Source organism: Pleurodeles waltl, chromosome 5 (genome assembly GCF_031143425.1).
Source record: "Pleurodeles waltl isolate 20211129_DDA chromosome 5, aPleWal1.hap1.20221129, whole genome shotgun sequence".
Lineage (NCBI taxonomy): Eukaryota > Metazoa > Chordata > Amphibia > Caudata > Salamandridae > Pleurodeles > Pleurodeles waltl.
In genome coordinates this window covers 824,396,007-824,417,582 of record NC_090444.1, presented here as the reverse complement: position 1 = coordinate 824,417,582, position 21,576 = coordinate 824,396,007, and positions in this window count along the sequence as shown.

Genomic DNA, 21,576 nt, shown 5'->3' with positions numbered 1-21,576 from the left:
AGGAGATGGGATATCCTTCTACCATGCCTCCTTTTTGCCTACAGGGAGGTACCCCAGAAAGGAGTGGGCTTCAGCCCCTTTGAACTTCTTTTTGGACACCCTGTTAGGGGTCCACTCACACTTGTAAAGGAGGGTTGGGAACAACCTTTAAAAACTCCTAAGCAGGATATTGTGGATTATGTACTTGGCCTCAGATCAAGGATGGCTGAGTACATGAAAAAGGCCAGCAAAAACCTTCAGGCCAGCCAAGAGCTCCAGAAGCAATGGCATGATCAGAAGGCTGTTTTGGTTCAGTACCAACCAGGGCAGAAAGTGTGGGTCTTGGAGCCTGTGGCCCCAAGAGCACTCCAAGATAAATGGAGTGGACCCCACACAATTGTTGAAAAGAAGGGAGAAGTCACCTATTTAGTTGACTTAGGCACTACCAGGAGTCCCCTTAGGGTGCTCCATGTCAACCGCCTGAAACCCTACTATGACAGGGCTGATCTCACCCTGCTCATGGCAACTGATGAGGGACAGGAAGAAGACAGTGATCCTCTACCTGATCTCTTCTCTTCCACAGAACAAGATGCTCTTGTGGAAGGTGTAGTTTTGGCTGATTGTCTTACTGCTGAGCAGAAAGACCATTGCATAAATCTCCTAGATCAATTCTCGGAACTCTTCTCTACTGTGCCAGGTACCACTTCTTGGTGTGAGCACACTATAGATACTGGAGACAGTTTACCTGTCAAAAGTAAGATCTATAGGCAGCCTGACCATGTCAGGGACTGCATAAAGCAAGAGGTGCAGAAAATGTTAGAACTAGGAGTGGTTGAGCACTCTGAAAGTCCATGGGCTTCTCATGTGGTACTTGTACCAAAACCCCATTCCAAAGATGGAAAGAAGGAAATGCGGTTTTGTGTAGACTATAGAGGTCTCAACTTGGTAACCAAAACTGATGCTCACCCTATACCCAGGGCAGATGAGCTCATAGATACACTGGCATCTGCTAAGTATCTAAGCACTTTTGATTTGACTGCAGGGTATTGGCAGATCAAATTGTCAGAAGATGCTAAACCTAAAACTGCATTTTCAACCATTGGAGGCCATTACCAGTTTACTGTAATGCCTTTTGGTTTGAAAAATGCACCTGCCACTTTTCAAAGGTTGGTGAACACAGTCCTGCAAGGGCTGGAGGCTTTCAGTGCAGCATATTTGGACGATATAGCTGTCTTTAGCTCCAGCTGGGATGATCACCTGGTCCACCTATGGAAAGTTTTGGAGGCCCTGCAAAAGGCAGGCCTCACTATCAAGGCTTCAAAGTGCCAGATAGGGCAGGGGAAGGTGGTTTATCTGGGACACCTTGTTGGTGGGGAACAGATTGCACCACTTCAGGGGAAAATCCAAACAATTATTGATTGGGTTCCCCCTACCACTCAGACTCAGGTGAGAGTCTTCCTAGGCCTCACTGGGTATTACAGGAGGTTCATTAAGAACTATGGCTCCATTGCAGCCCCTCTTAATGACCTCACATCCAAGAAAATGCCTAAAAAGGTATTATGGACAGCAAACTGTCAGAAAGCTTTTGAGGAGCTGAAGCAGGCCATGTGCTCTGCACCTGTCCTGAAAAGCCCTTGTTACTCTAAAAAATTCTATGTCCAAACTGATGCATCTGAATTAGGAGTAGGGGCAGTCCTATCACAACTTAATTCTGAGGGCCAGGATCAACCTGTTGCTTTTATTAGTAGGAGGTTGACCCCTAGAGAAAAGCGTTGGTCTGCCATAGAGAGGGAGGCCTTTGCTGTGGTCTGGGCTCTGAAGAAGTTGAGGCCATACCTGTTTGGCACTCACTTCATTGTTCAGACAGACCACAAACCTCTACTTTGGCTAAAACAAATGAAAGGTGAAAATCCTAAATTGTTGAGGTGGTCCATATCCCTACAGGGAATGGACTATACAGTGGAACATAGACCTGGGAGTAGCCACTCCAATGCAGATGGACTCTCCAGATATTTCCACTTAGACAATGAACACTCATCAGGTCATGGCTAGTCTTATTGTCCTTCGTTGGGGGGGGGGGTTGTGTAGGAAAGTACCATCTTGCCTGGCATGTTACCCCCATTTTTCACTGTATATATGTTGTTTTAGTTGTATGTGTCACTGGGACCCTGGTAACCCAGGGCCCCAGTGCTCATAAGTGTGCCTGAATGTGTTACCTGTGTAGTGACTAACTGTCTCACTGAGGCTCTGCTAATCAGAACCTCAGTGGTTATGCTCTCTCATTTCTTTCCAAATTGTCACTAACAGGCTAGTGACCATTTTTACCAATTTACATTGGCTTACTAGAACACCCTTATAATTCCCTAGTATATGGTACAGAGGTACCCAGGGTATTGGGGTTCCAGGAGATCCCTATGGGCTGCAGCATTTCTTTTGCCACCCATAGGGAGCTCTGACAATTCTTACACAGGCCTGCCACTGCAGCCTGAGTGAAATAACGTCCACGTTATTTCACAGCCATTTTACACTGCACTTAAGTAACTTATAAGTCACCTATATGTCTAACCTTTACCTGGTAAAGGTTAGGTGCAAAGTTACTTAGTGTGAGGGCACCCTGGCACTAGCCAAGGTGCCCCCACATTGTTCAGGGCCAATTTCCCTGACTTTGTGAGTGCGGGGACACCATTACACGCGTGCACTACATATAGGTCACTACCTATATGTAGCTTCACCATGGTAACTCCGAATATGGCCATGTAACATGTCTAAGTTCATGGAATTGCCCCCTCTATGCCATCCTGGCATTGTTGGCACAATTCCATGATCCCAGTGGTCTGTAGCACAGACCCTGGTACTGCCAAACTGCCCTTCCTGGGGTTTCACTGCAGCTGCTGCTGCTGCCAACCCCTCAGACAGGCATCTGCCCTCCTGGGGTCCAGCCAGGCCTGGCCCAGGATGGCAGAACAAAGAACTTCCTCTGAGAGAGGGTGTGACACCCTCTCCCTTTGGAAAATGGTGTGAAGGCAGGGGAGGAGTAGCCTCCCCCAGCCTCTGGAAATGCTTTCTTGGGCACAGATGTGCCCAATTCTGCATAAGCCAGTCTACACCGGTTCAGGGGACCCCTTAGCCCTGCTCTGGCACGAAACTGGAAATGGGAAAGGGGAGTGACCACTCCCCTGACCTGCACCTCCCCTGGGAGGTGTCCAGAGCTCCTCCAGTGTGCTCCAGACCTCTGCCATCTTGGAAACAGAGGTGCTGCTGGCACACTGGACTGCTCTGAGTGGCCAGTGCCACCAGGTGACGTCAGAGACTCCTTGTGATAGGCTCCTTCAGGTGTTGCTAGCCTATCCTCTCTCCTAAGTAGCCAAACCCTCTTTTCTGGCTATTTAGGGTCTCTGCCTCTGGGGAAACTTTAGATAACGAATGCAAGAGCTCAGCCGAGTTCCTCTGCATCTCTCTCTTCACCTTCTACCAAGGAATTGACTGCCGACCGCGCTGGAAGCCTGCAAAACTGCAACATAGTAGCAAAGACGACTACTGCAACTCTGTAACGCTGATCCTGCCGCCTTCTTGACTGTTTTCCTGGTGGTGCATGCTGTGGGGGTAGTCTGCCTCCTCTCTGCACTAGAAGCTCCGAAGAAATCTCCCGTGGGTCGACGGAATCTTCCCCCTGCAACCGCAGGCACCAAAAAGCTGCATTACTGGTCCATTGGGTCTCCTCTCAGCACGACGAGCGAGGTCCCTCGAATCCAGCAACTCTGTCCAAGTGGCCCCCACAGTCCAGTGACTCTTCAGTCCAAGTTTGGTGGAGGTAAGTCCTTGCCTCACCTCGCTAGACTGCATTGCTGGGAACTGCGCCTTTGGCAGCTACTCCGGCCTCCGTGCACTTCCGGCGGAAATCCTTTGTGCACAGTCCAGCCTGGGTCCACGGCACTCTAACCTGCATTGCATGACCTCCTAAGTTGTTCTCCGGCGACGTGGGACTCCTTTGTGTAACTTCGGGTGAGCACCATTTCACATATCCTCGTAGTGCCTGTTTCTGGCACTTCTCCGGGTGCTACCTGCTGCTAATAGGGCTTCTTGTCTTGCTTGACGTCCCCTCTACCTCCTGGTCCAATTTGCGACCTCCTGGTCCCTCCTGGGCTGCAGCAGCGTCCAAAAACGCTAACCGCATGATTTGCAGCTAGCAAGGCTTGTTGGCGTTCTTTCGGCGGGAAAAGACTTCTGCACGACTCTACAAGGCGAGAGAGATCCGTCCTCCAAAGGGGAAGTCTCTAGCCCTTTGCGTTCCTGCAGAAATTGCAGCTTCTTCTGTCCAGTAGAAGCTTCTTTGCACCCGCAGCTGGCATTTCCTGGGCATCTGCCCATCTCCGACTTGCTTGTGACTTTTGGACTTGGTCCCCTTGTTCCACAGGTACCCCAGATTGGAAATCCAGCGTTGTTGCATTGTTGGTTTGTGTCTTTCCTGCATTATTCCTCTAACACGACTTCTTTATCCTTAGGGGAACTTTAGTGCACTTTGCACTCACTTTTCAGGGTCTTGGGGAGGGTTATTTTTCTAACTCTCACTATTTTCTAATAGTCCCAGTGACCCTCTACAAGGTCACATAGGTTTGGGGTCCATTTGTGGTTCACATTCCACTTTTGGAGTATATGGTTTGTGTTGCCCCTATCCCTATGTTTCCCCATTGCATCCTATTGTAACTATACATTGTTTGCACTGTTTTCTAAGACTATACTGCATATTTTTCCTATTGTGTATATATATCTTGTGTATATTTCCTATCCTCTCACTGAGGGTACACTCTAAGATACTTTGGCATATTGTCATAAAAATAAAGTACCTTTATTTTTAGTATAACTGTGTATTGTGTTTTCTTATGATATTGTGCAAGTGACACTTGTGGTACTGTAGTAGCTTCACACGTCTCCTAGTTCAGCCTAAGCTGCTCTGCTAAGCTACCATTATGTATCAGCCTAAGCTGCTAGACACCCTATACACTAATAAGGGATAACTGGGCCTGGTGCAAGGTGCAAGTACCCCTTGGTACTCACTACAGGCCAGTCCAGCCTCCTACATCGACCACCAATCCTTTCTGTGACAACATCAAATTGTGACGTCATTATATTGATGACATCTTGATCGTTTGGCAAGGCCTGATCACGGTGGTGTACGCTTTCACAACATCGGTCAATAGTCTTGATCCTTTCTTGAAGTTCACCTCTTCAGTTTCATTGACACAGATTCCTTTTCTGGATCTGATGATCAGTATTGAATAGGGTAAACTGAAGACATGTAGTTACCAAAAGACCACTGATCGTAATAGTTTACTCCTCTATGAGAGTCATCACCCGAAAGCGTTACATGACAACTTGCCTTACGGCCAGTTTCTGCGACTACGCCGGAACTGCAGCAACATCCAGACATTTGAGACTCAAGCTAGTGACCTTGCAACCAAGCTATGTGAACGTCACTATCCAAACCACGTTGTAAACATGGCCCGTAAACGGGCAAGGAACTGTAATAGAGACAAATTGATGACTTTTATTCCCAAGACAACCGACACCAGTCTGACATGTGTCTCTACATTTACTCCTTTGTCTAATTCTATTAAGAAAGTTATTAACAAGAGATGGTCTATTCTTTTGAGTGGAGGGGAGAGTGTCCCGAAAACTTTTTTCACTTTCAAAAGGACAACTAACATCAAAGACATGTTGGTACATACACGTCCACGAACTCAATCTGCAGATCCTAAACAAATGACCCTCTGGGATCTCCCCCCTGTTGAGGGTTATTTTCCTTGTGGTAACTGCAAAGTTGGGTTACTTACCAGATGCCTGAATACCCTTGAGCTAGCACCTATAGGGACGTGGCGACTCACTAAACATACAAATTGCAATACTCGTAATTGCATTTATATGATTACTTGTCCCTGTGACCTTCGTTATGTTGGAATGACCACCAGGGCAGTGAAAATGAGAATTAACGAACACTGCAGTAACATCAGATGCGGCTGTGAGACTACCAAACTATTGCCCTCACTACGACCCTGGCGGTTGATGGAGAAGTGGCGGTTTTACCGCCAACAGGCTGGCGGTACAAAATTTGGAATTATGACCATGGCGGTTACCGCCATGGTCATCCGCCACTTCTCCGATCAGATCGCCAGGGCGGAGATGACCGCGGGGCTGGAGACTTGGGTCTCCAGCCCGGCGGCCGTCACACTACAGCCGGCGGTATCATGACCCGGCTCACTGCCATGGATTTCATGGGGTTGGGAACCGCCATGAAATCCATGGCAGTGAGCACTATCAGTGCCAGGGAATTCCTTCCTTGGCACTGATAGGGGTCTCCCCCACCCCCCACCCCCACCCCGAGTCCTTCCCCGACACCCCCACCCCCCTGTTACCCCCAAAGGTGGCAGGACCCCCCTCCCCACCCCCACACCCAACATCACATTACTGACTCACACAGACATGCATGCAGGCACCACCAACACACATACCCGCACACACACCAACAAACATGCCAACAGCCACACACACAGTCATACACACACACCCACATTCAGACATACACGCACACATCCATACAGACATACATACAGACAGCCACACACACATTTCCAAACACACAACACCCCCGCATGCATACACGCACTCACACACCCCCTCTACATACTCACACGCACACCCCCATGCACACACACAACACACAACATCCCCCCACCCCCCTCCCCTAACGGACGATCAACTTACCTGGTCCGTTGATCCTCCGGGAGGGGACGGGATCCATGGGGGCTGCTCCTACACCAGCACCTCATCAACAGAGCACGCCACGCCGAATCACAGAACGTGATTCAGTGGGCGGTGTTCTGTTGACATGGCGGTGGAGGTGGCACAACCTCCACTTCCCCGCCGACCACCAGTATGGCTGCTGGCGGCTCTCCGTCTGGAAAAAGACGGAGGGCCACCAGCAGTCATAATGCGCCGAGCGGAAACCCGCCTGCACTGGCACATATTACCGTTGAATGGTTATTCTGCCTTCAGAACTCGAGATATACCGTCTGTTTCCATGGTATTAGCCACACCAATAGGTGATGTTTACTGACTTGACACACAGAGATAATCAGTTACCTTCACTTGTAGCCGAGCTTAGCTCAAAAACTTTACATTGTGAAAGGTTGCTTTTGGTAGAGTCTGACATTTCCCTCTCCCCAGTGTATTTTATCATTGGGTATTTGACATAAGTTTCTATAAACCCTTTTTCTCCAGACGGTCTGATTGTCAGTTGGGGGCGATTAGGTGACCCTTGTCTTATTAGAGACCAAGGCAACTATAGCCTTCTTCGATCTCTAGTGACAATCTTGAATTAAATGCATTTCTCAGTTTACTGGGTTCCAGGGGTCAACGTATCATCCCTGGTTTGGACTTTTTGGGGATCCTGTTGACTATAATCACACAATAATAAGTATATACTTTGTGTTGTTACTATCATTAGAGTATTTGCGCTCGTCTCCGGGCCTGTGGTTTCCTATGGAGCCTGTTCCAAATTGGGGAGGCTAAGTAGATACATTTCTTCAATGCACGTTACCACAGAGCACGGCAGCACTGTGTGTTCCACTGAGTGCCTCCATTTCTTTCTTTCCTAAGTTTATAAATGCAAATATCTGTTTCCTTTGGGATATAATTGCTGACCCTATGTTTGTTGTATTACAGGTTGAGCTGTATATGTGACTAGCCAGATGTGCAGTTGACTTTTGTAAGTGACTGGAGACATTGAGACTGACTGTTTTAGACTAACTGACGTCTATCTGTAGAATAAAGGAGAAGTAGTGATTTGTTTGGTCCTGAAGAAGGGTCACTGGATCCGTATGGACCCTTAAGACTCGAAACATGTTGACCTATTGAAGGGAGTGCAAGGTAGTCCCTCGCCTCCTGCTCTTTTAAGCATTGTAGAGAGTGAAAGGGCATTATCTCATTCTAAACTCTCTTTGTTGTTTTAACCTTGGCCAATATTCTCTTTGGATTAATAAATTTATTGCTCTATATTTGGGTCTTGAGCCAATTTTATCCCTTTTTTCTCTTTTCTTTCTTCATATTTCTGTGCCTACACCATGGTTTATGGCACTGTATCACTGAGAAAAGGGCCAAAATGCAGAAATAGGGGCAGAGTGGCCATGTGACTCCTTCCCCAAGCTTTATCAGCCCCCTGAGACTACATCCCTGGGACCAAAGTCAATAAAAAAGGGTAGGGAACTGCATGGACCCTTCCCTGAGCCTGATTAGACCCCAGGGACCCTAGCCATTGGGAATGTATTTTACTAAAAAGGGAGAGGGCGTGTGGCTCACACTTTAATGAACAGTAAACTACTTTTTTAAACAGTGTTTTTTATAATATCACAACATTTAACTATATCTGCACTTTAACGCTTGGTCGAGGCTACCAGGAATATGTGGCTTGAAGGACTAATTTAAGTGGCGAGGTTATCAAAATTATGTGGCAAAAATGCAAATTATGGAGCTGTCAGACCTTGTTCAGGGGGACCACTCAGCACACAAGGGCTACTCCGCCCTTTCCATGGTGGTTGAGGTCATTTGCAACTAGAGTCGTGGGGTCTGTTCTACGATGGCTCTGCAAACTAGACCAAGTACAGCCATTTCTGCACTTGTTTCTCAGGATAGTGAAGGCAAGCAGTCATTGGCTTCTCAGGGTTGTATTGTGGGGAGCAAAAGCAAAGAACTCAACAGTAGACCAACAGATGCAATAAGTAATATTCAGCCCAGCACTAGTCTTTTAAGTAAAATGAAATACTTTAATTACACAGCATTTCCAAATATTTCACATTCCAAATATGGTGTAGTTACAGGCTTGCATACACTTTAGGGGAGCTAATGAAATGCAAATGTTCCTTGGTGCCCACATCCCCCTACGCTTCTCTTTTTTGTTTGACTAAGGCATTATCGCAAAGATTGGCCAGTTTGTCAATTCAATTGTCTTTAGCCCAAAGGCATCAGTTAGTGTTAGTGTTAGCATCCTCTCAGTTCATGCAGACACAGCCCTGTGTTACCTGCAAAGTGAGATTGGTGAGACCTGGATGCAGGCTTGTGGGTTCAGTGTCTTCAGACGCTTGTGTTTCGGCATTGCCATGGGAGACAACAGAGGGTGGTCTTGTCTCTTTCAGGATCATGGGTGATGAGCAACCTGCTTCGAGGATTGTCAGTAGTCAAACCTTCAGGCCAACACATGGGGTAATTTCTCTTTTGCAGTACCTAAGTACCAATGCAGGTGATGCTCATTTTGGCTGTTGCTGACTTGGAGGCCAACACATGCAGGTGCTTGTCTTTGACATTTGCAACCCTTGAGGCTGATGCAGGTGGACCTAAATCTCTGGCAGTTGCAGTTCTGGGACCCAGTGCAAGAGGATGTTCATCTTTGATAGCTGTGGCTCAGGAAGCCCAGTGGAGCCCCTGAAGGTCTTGTTCCTCTCAGAACAGCTGCTCCTGCCAGATGTGCACCTTGGGTGGAAGCAATAGCACTAGACCTTCTGAAGTAATAGCGAGACCACTTTGCCACGTAGTGACCATTTGATGAATAATTGTTTGCATAGCTCATGGGCGGGAAACTGGGGAACATAGTAGAATTTAGGTTAGGAACTGGCTTGGCTCCTTCTAAACAGTCAGCTAACATGCAGGCGTTCTGTTCCCGCACATTCTTCCACATGCAAGGGCAGGCACTCTCCATATTCTCACTGAACACCCAGGTAGGCATATAGGTCCTAAGACAGACCCATAACTTCCCCAGCAAAGGGCTAATTTCAAGTTATTCAACTTGAGGCCTATGCTGCTGCTCCTCCCAGATGTGCACCCTGGGTGGCATCAATAGCAGTAAGACTTCTGCATTAATGGCAGGAATGCTGGGCCACATGATGACCACTTGATGAATAGTTCTTTGCTCAGCTCACAGTGGGAAACTGGGGAACACTGTAGAATTCAGTCACCGAACACGCCAGCTTCTTTTACTGGACATTCTTTCCATGTGCATTGCCAGGCACTTTTCTTCTCTCACTGAGCATGCAGGCAGGCTAATAGATGCTCAGACAGACCCTCAACTTCTCAAGAAAGATGTAAACTTTGAGTTATGCCCCCTTCTCCTCTGAAAGACTGGCTGTCATGCAGACACCAGCCCTAGTGTCATAGCAGCCCTCCAAGTACTTTGGGGAGCACTTCCTTCCATGGCTCTGAAAGACTTGAAACTGCAGTGAAGTGGGATGTTTTAGATCCCACTTTTATACTCATTTCCAATAAGAATTTAGATCCACTGGCTCAGGCTTCAGAACTAGAAAATAGGGTTCTCTTTCACATGCCATTTCCAAGCTGCTCTTCAGGCATCATCTTTGTGCAAATTAAGGGTTCTCACAGAATGTAGAAATAGACTGGCTCCCAAAAGGATTATCTAGCATATGGCGACAATGAGGAGTGAGTTCTCTGCACCTGGCTGCCTCCACCATCATGAAGCAGTAATCAGAGACATATAAAGGGGCTAGATAGGTTAAAAAACAGAAACTGCAGTACTATCCATCAACGCTACATCTGGCTGACAGATGGCAGTGTTCAGGGAGAGCAAATCAGCAGGCTCTTGCTAACAAGGCCCTCATGGAACTTCTAAATCTAGTTTTCCTATTTAAGGTCTCATTGAAAATGTTGCACGTTGACAGGCCAAATCACAGAATATATTTATATTTACACCAAACTTGACCTTATTCAGAAAGATGTGCTTTTGTTGGTTTGGTGTAAATCTTGGTAGCTGTTTTTTTGTATTAGTGTTTATAAAAGTTACTGATCAGACTTTAAAGGGTTAACACTTTTGTAAATTTTTGCTGTTTTGACTTGAAAGTCATGACTTCTAAATCCTGTCAATAATATTTTGAACTGTTTAAGAAATGTGACAAAGATTGCAACTTTTGTGTTGTGGAAAATAAATCTGTCAACGGGCAGGGGAACAATGCCTGCAGTCACGAGGGATAGCCTTATTTAAAAAAAACTGGAGATAACCCAGATGTATCAAATAATTAGCACTCTATTTCACTTCTGCTTTATTGTGCTAAGCTTTTTAAGGAAAATGTAGCATGAGAAATTAGTATTCATTTACATAACTCTAACTTCTTGTCTCCCGTCAGGCGGGCTTCTATCCTAGACATAATATTGACACAGTGCTTCTGTCTTTTATAAATGATCTTAGGTAGGATGTGGATGGAGGCCATACTATGGCCTTAATTTTTCTTGATTTATCCACAGCCTTTGATACAGTGAACCATACAGTCCTAGTCCACCTTGCAGATAATTTCGGAGACCCCACATAAATGGCTTGACTCATTTCTGGAGATTAGGACACCGGGACTACTGTTTACTGCCTTCAGGGCAGGAAATCAAAGTTGATTGTGGAGTTCCACAAGGTTCAGCTCTTTCACCCCACCCTTTTAATATCTATGATTGACCCTGATAAAGCAATTGACAAATCATGGGTCATATCTGTGACTACACTCATGGTTCCAAATTCCTGTTGGTGTGGTCCTAACCCTTGCCCAATACTCACCTTTAGTCTCGGAGATTGGTCCTGTATGTACCTGACTGCAGAACTCGTTTTTTCCTCCCATAGGATAACTTTGCAGAACTCAGAAAGTGAAAAGAAACCCTATTTAAAAACATACTTTTCGGAATGGTTTTTCTCTGATGCCTAAACATATAAAAAGATACTTGCTATGTTTATAGATTGGAGTGGACCTTCTTCTTTAGTCGTGTGTCTCATTTATTAACTATTGTGTGTATTTGTAGATGTCGTGCATTCCTGCTCGACCACACTACCCCTAAATAGAGCACTTTGGGATTGCATAACAAGCCCTGTCCACTCCCTTGTGAAACCCTAGACCCTTTAACCCTTTGCATGGTATTCACATACCACATAAAGGTCTAGCTTCCTACAGAGGGGATTAAAAAAAGTGCAACGTAACAAAAATAATTAAATTATTCATTCAGAAAAACAAAGGGGGAAATTTGAGAAAAGTGGCACTGCACCTAGTGCAGTGCACATTTCTTGCCCCCCCTTTAGAACCCCCCTACCACCACCATGTGTGCGCCATATTTAAAATACAGAGCGTCATGGCGCAGGGTAGGGGGCAATAGCATCACAATTTTTAATGCTATTGATGTACTGTTCACGGTTAGCACCAAACGTTTGGTGCTAACCCTAAACAGTACATAGGAGCCCATTATAAATAATGGTGTGCCCCCTTTTAATGCCTGCTCTGAGCAGGTAGTGAAAATGCTACAAAAAAGCAATTTTTGTGTGCCCCCCTCTTAGGGGGGGAATGCCCCCCCTTGCATACATTATGCCTGGCCCGGGGATAATGTGGTGCAAGAGGTTACAAAGTTGTGCAATGCATGCATTGCACCACTTTGTAAATCTGGAGCTGCGATTTGTTGCCTTGTTGGGCCACATTAGCATGTGAAAATGACACTAATGTGGTGCAAGGAGGTGTTAGGCCCTCTTAAATCTTGGCCAAAGTTTTAAAGTGTGCCACAGTTCTGGCTCAAAATAAACAACTGGAAAACACTAGTTATCAATTCACCCAAAACATTCCGTAGCTCATGCCACATTCTATGCTCAAAACACCAATCTGCAAATGAAATAAAAAAGAGCTTTTAAAAAACATAACATGATATATGGCCCTGTACCCGGCCCACCCTGGGTGTCCAACACCCCCCACTACACAAAACACTTTCTCTATACACAACATTGAGCCATTCTTGGGGGTAGGTTGGGCCTGTATGCAGCCCACTGCAGATGGCTAACACCAACTGCACATGGCCTATGGCCTGCAGAACGATATTTGACCACAGGGTCTGGTCATAGTTTGTTTTCTAATGTTTTAGTGGTATCGCAGTACGATAGTTCCACTATCTGTGGTACCAAATGAGGGCACCATTCTGAGGACCTAAGTGCCCAATTTCTGACCAAGTCATGTGCATTGTATTTGGCCATGCACAGGGCATGGCTTCTGGCGCGGCCCTGTGATTCACACACTGTTAGTGTTCAACACCCCCCCCCCCTCCCCAGTATCTACTGAGATAGATTACAGAGTGGACCAAATCAAGTATAACTGCATATTTCGTTTTTTTGTGCACTCCCTCGAACATTACTAAACACACTAATGCCACCCGACCGTTTATCAAGACGGTCCTTAAAGAGATGCTGTTGATCTGATTTTGTCAAAGTTTATCAGCACCGTGACGGCTGGTCCACTAAAAACACACATAAAGTAGTGGACAGGCAAGCACATGGATGAGAAGGTAGCTGAGGACAAAGTTAAATATCTGGCTACCGGGCCCTGGCGCCACCACTACCCCAGCCACCAACAGGCACATGCAACATAAAACATACAATTGCCATGGATTCAAGGCCATCCACAAGCCTTTAAAATAACAAAAAATAGTAGTTCAGCAGCAATGTGAATGTGAAAAATGCAAAACAAACTATATTAATCACCTGGAGCAGACTAAGCCCCTAACAGTAAAACTCAGTGTTTTGACAAATCACAACAAAAGCACAAAGAAAAGGAGAAATATATCTACCACAGGCCTCCCCCATATAAAAATATCAGTTGTACTTACGTTCTTATACCTTTATCCTACATGGATACCTTGTCAAAAACGGCCATCAAGCAACAAACAAAATTTTCAAAACGGAAAAATAGGGGTGCCTGTTCTCCCTTATACATTTAACGTTTGACAAAGTACTGCACTAAATATACTTGATTTGTCCCCAAAAAAATAGTGAATGAAGCAACAGAGATTGCAGAGAAAAGATACTGGTGCTTTCCCTAGAGATTTCAAATAAAAAGTTATGAAGAGCTACACAAAGAACAGGGTGGAGTCTGCTGGACAAGAATAGGAAGTCGTTGCCGTTTGTACAGTGGTCCTTCCCTTGTAAAATAAATAAATGCATTTGACTCTAAAACAAAGTTACCAGAATGGTCTGTTCAGGTAAAAAATTCAATTCGAAATTATTTTGGGCTTTGATTTGACAGTACTCTGCATTATTAAAAAGATACTCACGCTTTGTTTGTTCGTGCTGTACCTGTGCTGCCGCCATAGGATTTTATATCACAGATATCTTATGTAGGCAACATGGCGCAATGCATAATCTCTGGGATACCGTCACATCAGTAATGTAAAATAGGGGAATCACAGAATATTATGTCAGCCAGCCTAAAGGAAATTTTATCCAGGCGTGTTAATCGACCAATACGTTTTGGCACCTCTTCTGCCTCTTGCTAGTGTTCTGTTACATGCTTATGCAAGAGTACCTTATGTTAATGAAGATTTGACCAGGTGTTGTTTATATTACTGCGTTTTGTGCTTTTCACTCTGGTAGAATGAAATAGAATAGTTATCTTAAAAACAGAAAGTAAAGAGAAGTAGCAGGAATGGAAAGTGAGTGTAGCAGTACAATTGAGGGTGCTTGAAGAGTTGGAGCAAGAGTGTTATGGGCAATATGAGAACTGTGCAGACTCGACTTGAAAGAAACAAAGCGTTAGATAAAAGGGGGGCTCCAATTCAGAGAGATAAAATAATGGACACCATGAAGCTATAATACGGATTATTGTCAGAATATCGTCTACCATAAATATTGTGTCCTAACTATTGTTTTCAACAGTATCGTCCATTTGGAGAAACATAATCTACACCCAATTGAAAAAGAATTCTGTAAAAACATCTTTTGGACATAAGATGTATGTCAGACGATACGATTACATACATACAGTATGAGGGAAGGCGGCAGGTACTCCCTATTCTGTACAGTGGTGGCCTTTGCATTGCTTTGCCCCAGTAATCTAGTAGTGCCATAGGACAAGGAATGTCAGATGTCCTCACAACTCAAATTTAGCTCCCTATAAACATTTTGGCCCTAGGCATAGACACTGAGGGCACAATCAGCACCAGTGCACATTTTGCCCTCAGGAGTTGTCTAGTCAGTGTTTACTCTGACCAAATACCTCAGTGATTATTCGATCATCAGGCAGAGGTCTCTAGAGATGTGTCTCGAAGATTTAAGACATGGGGTGCTGATCTGGGGTCTTCACTGCAGAAATAATGTGGTCAGGTGGAGGATGGAATGCTGTTGTGCATCGCAGTTTGCTGCATTGTAATAAAGGCCATTGCCAGGTCTAACATGGAAAGTGCTAAATATACAATTTTTATCAAAAGATACCCTCTTCTAGACTGGGAAGTGGAATACAAGGCCAGTGGATAAACCTCCAGCAAGAAATCTTTGAGAAGTATGAAAGGACGGCGTCAAGTTGGAGAATGAATGTATTTTATTTGAAAATAAGGAATATGTGAACGCGGTGGACAAGATATAACATAATTTGAAAAAGGCAATGACTCATAAAGAGCAATGATGTTGGAGTCAGACAGGGTAAATCCAAAGACAAAGGGCATGATTTAGAGTTCATCAGACAGGTTACTCTGTCACAAACGTGACGAATATTGCGTTGCCGTATTACAAGTGCATTATATCCAATGACACTTTTAGTATTACAGACAAGAAAATCGTCACATTTGTGAAGGAGTAACCCGTCCGCCTAACTCTAAATCATGCCCCAAGTCACCTTATTAGATACTATATTAATTGGGGAGAGGCTAACAATAAATTCACTACTGTAGTAATATTTCTTTTTAAAAGATGTTTTTTATTGAGTTAAATACAAGAACATTAACTTAACATTGCCAGGACAGAGATATGCAGTTGTGAATATAAATGCATAAGCAATATTGTATTTATAAATGCATATTAAACATGTACATGAATTAGGCATATACAGCAATATAGTATCAAAGACTCCAAGTTTGAATAAAGAAAGAAGAAAGAGAGAGGGAGAGGGAGAAGAGCTATAGGGATAGAAAAGGGAATCAAGTGATAGCCATGTGGAGAGAGAGTAATAGACATTAGTTACAGCGAATGTAAGATGAAATAAGTATATATAAGAAGAAAAACAGGAAATATATTGACATTTTTTAAAAAGGAGGTGAAAAATCAATTTCCTTCACAGTGCGTGAGAGATAGTTACTTAATGGCAACCATAGCTGATGACGTTTGAAGAAAGTTCCTGTTGAATCTAGCTTGTAGCTGTCAAGTCAATGATGATAACATACAGAATTCCACCACTGTCTGAGAGTAATGTTCTCTGAAGATTTCCAGTTAGAAGTAATAATAGAGATTGCAATAGAAAGCAAAAGGTCCACCAACTTTCCAAGAGGCCGTAATGAACTCCAAATATCGTGTATACCACCCAAAAACAGTAATTCATATGACATTGGTAAGGAGATCTGAGCTATTGCTGAAATGCGAGACCATATGGAGGACCAAAAAGTAGATAGGGATGGACAGGAAAAAAACATGTGAAAGTCAGTACCCTGCTGAGTGTGGCAGCGCCAACAATTGTAATTTTGTGCAAGTTTGAGTTTGTAAAGGCGTACAGGAGTGTAGAAAAGTCTATTATAAAAAAAATATAGGGTCTGTGTGAGGTTTGCAGTGCGTGCAGTGGAATGTATCTTATACCATATTCTATCCCATAAAGAAGTTGGCCAAACAACACCAAGATCTGATTCCCACAATGTCTCAATAGGTAATTTGAGTTTAGGTGAAACAGACGTTCTTAAAAGTTTATAAATTCCAGCTGCCCTAGGATAATTAGAAGTTACAATCGGGTGTGGAGATGATGCAAGAGAAGAATGATTATGATGTATAAGTTTATTGTGGGTCTCTTGGACTAGAGTAGAAGTAATGATATATTGGGATTTCATGCGAATAGGGAGATTATAAATTGCTGAGAGAGTAGTAAAAGGGATGATAGAGTCTTTATGATATAATTGGGAAATGAGAAGAATACCTTTAGTCATCCAAGACTTCCAACACAAGGTTTTACCTTGTTTCCTAAGCGAACTATTCTGCCAAATAGGACTGTTAAAGAATTGATTAATGGGGTTAAAATGCAAATTAAAAAAAGGTTTCAGTAAGTTGACTGAATGGGAGATAGTGCTGGGCAACCAGAATTTTGGGGGGTTAGACATAAATATAATGTGTTTATGGGAAAAGGGAGAAATAAATGTTTCTTCCAAAGAGAACCATAGCTTTTGAGGGGCATCATTGAGTGTAGATAAATAGGGATGTATTTGCTTAATGCCAAAAGATATGTGATAAGTTATAAAGTCAGGGAAATTAACTCCACCTTCTACTTTAGGAAGTTTTAATTTTGAGAGAGAGATCCAGGATTGTTTACCATTCCACAGGAACTTGGATAGAATTTTATCAATTGAACTGAAAAATAGTTTTGGTATCTTAATAGGAAGCATCATAAGGAAGAAGTTAATGATAGGGAGAAGCATCATCTTAATGGTGTCCAAGCGGCCCCACCACATGAGATATAACGGAGACCATTTCTGTGTGAGATCTACAAGCTTTGCAGATAAGATTTCTAAATTAGTCCTTAATGTATCCTTGAGGGTAGTGCAGTACCATACCCCTAAGCATTTAATCTTAGAAGAATTCCAAGATAATCCTGCATCAAGGAATACAGAGCCAGTGCAATGAGCATTAAGTGGTAAGACCACTGTTTTGTCTATATTAAGTTTATAGCCAGATACATCAGAATATAAGTTGAGGTCATGCAGGAATGCAGGAAGAGAAGTGTCAGGGTGAGACGTGAACAAAAGAATATCATTAGCATATGCCATAAATTTGATGTGTGCATTATTAATTTGAAAACCCGTAAATTGTTCAGATGTTTTTAATTGGTATAGAAAAGGTTCGAGAGCCAAAATAAATAGTAAAGTAGATAATGGGCATCCCTGACGCATACCCCTTTTGAGAGGGAAAAAAGGAGATCGGATACTGTTATAACCGAGGAACATGGTGAGAAATAAAGAATGGATATAAAATGTCGGAATTTAGTACCTAGACCATGCCATTCCAATGCTTTGGACAAGAAACCCCAGTAGACCCTATCAAAGGCCTTTTCCGCATCCAATGATAACGCTGCCAGAGGAATCTTAAGTTTAGATGCCCTGTTAATAATATTTAAAAAAGTACGGGAATTATCTGCTACATTTCTATTAGAGATAAAACCAGATTGATGAGAATCAATAAGGTCAGGTATATATGGGAGTAAACGGAGAGCTAAAACTTTGGCATAGATTTTACAATCAGTATTAATTAAAGATATGGGTCTATAATTTTTACAGTCAGTCGCATCCCGATCTTTTTTGGGAATAAGACAAATCATGGCCGCCGTAAATGAGCCAGATGCAGAACCTGACATTATAAAGTGAATAAGTAATTGAAAGAGTTTGGGGAAAAGAGACTCAGCAAACTGAATAAAGAATTCTACTGTGAAGCCATCTGGGCCTAGAGCCTTACCTTTGGGGAGAGATTGTAAAGCTGTATATAGTTCGGTAAGTTGTAGGGGTTGGTCTAAAGATGAGAGGTCAATCTGCAATGGCTCTCTTGGTTTGAGATTAGAGAAATATTGGTTGAGAGATTCAACTGTTGGTATGTGTTCTGGAGTGTACAGGTCCTTATAGTAAGAAGCTAAACACAATGCTATATCTTTATCTCTAAAGTGTTTAACACCATTGTTATCTGTGATAGATTTAATAGTTGTTTTTTCTTTTCTTTGTTTCAAATATCGAGCTAGAAGAGAACCAGCTTTATTGTTACCACCATAATATCTGGCATTTATTTTCAGGAGGGTGCCGCATGCTTGTTCAGTGGTATATTGGTTAAACTCCATTTTAGCTGAGACTAGTGCTTCAAGATGTGATTTACTAGTTTTGTGGGTATAGTATTCATGTTCTAGGGACTTTATATTTTCAAAGATGGAAGTCGATTTTTGTTGAGCAGACTTTTTTTTTGAGTGAGCGTAACTTATGATGAAACCCCTAGAGGCTGCTTTGAATGCATCCCACACAAAATGAAATGATAGTTGATCACTATGGTTGATGTGAAAGTATTCTTCTATAAACTTACTGTAGGAAGCGATAAAAGTAGCATCTGAAAGTAGAGAGTTATTAAACCTCCATGAAGATGTTTTAGAACCATTAAGAAAAAGATCAAGGTCAGTAATCACAGGTGCGTGATCTGAGATCAAAATAGCACCGATTTCAGAATTGACCATATGTTGCAATAAACCTTTACTCAGAAAGATCTAATCAAGCCTAGAATGGGAATGGTGGGTAGGAGAATAAAAAGAGTATTCCAAGAGGTCGGGATTGCATACTCTCCAGGAATCAGAGAGAGAATGCTGTAAAATACATTTTTTAAAAGCTTTGTGGGAGGCATGTGGAATGAAACGTGACGTGGAATGTCTGTCCAAAAATGGATTGAGAATTTGGTTGCAGTCACCACCTATTAGTAAATTGTTTAAGGATTGTTCAGAGACAATATGTGAAAGATTCTTCCAAAAATTTGGATCTGGATGTGTGGGGCCGTATATATTTAGGATAGTAAGAGAAATATTGTCAATTGTAAATGTAGCAAGTACCCAGCGACCTTCTGTATCTTGATGCTGTGAAATTATGGTAGGTTTGAGAGATTTATGACAGAGTATAATTACCCCATTTTTGTTTGTGATGGAAGGGGAGTAGAAAATGTCCCCCACCCATTGTTTTTTACGCTTAATTGCCTCAGAGTCGTTGAGGTAAGTCTCTTGCAACAAAGCAATGTGGCATTTCAAACGAGCTTGGTGAGATAAGACACGCTGACGTTTAATGGGGTGTTTAAGCCCCTTAACATTCCGAGTAACAGTTCTAAGTTGCATAACAAGAAGTATTAATAAACAACTGCTGTAACAAGGAAAAAACTAAGCATATCAATTTTGAAAAAGCAAAGAAATGGTAAAAAGAAACAAGATAGTAAAGAAAAAGAAAAGGAGGAGGATGACCTCCAGAAGTTGAATATACATGGATGTGGCAATACAGGGACTAAAGTCCACGAAAGCTAAAGAAAACAAGATAGAAAGTGAATACCCCGAAAGGTAGAGGGACAGCGGAGAACCTGAAAAGACAGGCAAGAGTGGCTTCAGCACAAGAAAAGTGATATTAGATATTAAAACATATGAAGGCGAGTTTCATGGAAGAAAAAAAAAAGCATACAAACGAAAAATGTACCATTCAGGAGACCAAATAACGTAATAACTACAGTAAAGGACTGTGACATGAAAAACAATAAAAATCAAAGCTTACCAGTGGAACGTGTAGGAGAACAGTTTGGATGGTGAGAAAGGGATATGGTTGGGAAAGGAACATGACGATGACACAAAGAACACTATCTAAAAAAATATATATCTATATAAGAAAATATGAATATGCATAGAAGGAAAACCATGGATATAAATATTAAACATAACCATTACTATTAAACTGTCCAGAGAAAAAAATAAAAATAAAAGAAAGGACATTAAAGACAAATTAAATTATATCTTCAAGTAATTGCAGATGCTCCTAGTTCCATTGCTTCTGTTTTGTGTTGGTTAATAAACGTTTGTAGTGCTGAAGGTTCCTCAAACGAGTAAGATTTGTCCTTGAATGTAATTTTGAAAAGGCATGGGTGAAGAAAACCATATCAAATATTCAAGGATTTGAGTTATGGACGTAAGTCCAAAAACTGTTTGCGACGTGCAGCTGTAGCAGGAGAGAAGTCTTGTGTGAAAAACACTTTATGACCTGACCATAGCAAAGAGCCCATCTTTTTGGCTTCCAAGAGTATTTGCATCAAGTCAGTAAATTGGAGAAAGAGAATAATAATTCCTCTAGGATGTGAACGAGGGCCAGTTGAAGTCTGTGGACCTAAACGATGTGCCCGTTGGATAGAGAGGGGAGAGGTAGGAGGCAAGCGAAGAATTGAAGGTATTGCTGTTTGAAGGAATGCAATCATGTTAGAGCTTTCAGAACCTTCTGGAATCTCAAAAAGGCAAAGATTATTTTTCCTATTTCTGTTTTCTAAGCTTTCGGTAAGCCTTTTAAGTTGAGCTATGTCTTTAGAGATCTGAGGATTGACAGTGTTACAATCTTCAAGGCTACTGACTCTCTGTTCCAGAGTACAAATTCGTTGTTCGTGTTGGGACCATTGCTCCTCAATACGTTGCAAAGAGGCATTAGTGTCCATCATAAAGGGCTTCAGTGCACACAATTCCTCCATGACATCATCTAGAGTAAGATGTGTAGGTGATTCTGAGGGAGAATAAAGGTCTTTTTTTGGGCGCTTGACAGAGGAGGTGTTAGATTTTTTTTCGCAATTGCACCAGCAGCATGAGATGAAGAGGCACTATCCTTGAAAAAGACTGCAGCACTATCCTTTGTTAAAGCTGATGGTAGAGAAGATTTAGTTATATGTGTGCGCACCACTCGAAGGGGATTATTAGACTTGTAGAAAGATGATGACTGGCAACTCTGAGAATTATGTGGTCTCCCCATAAAAGCCAGGAGCAATTTGGTAATAGGAAGCCAGCAATGTGAGTTGTTGATGAAATTATATTATGA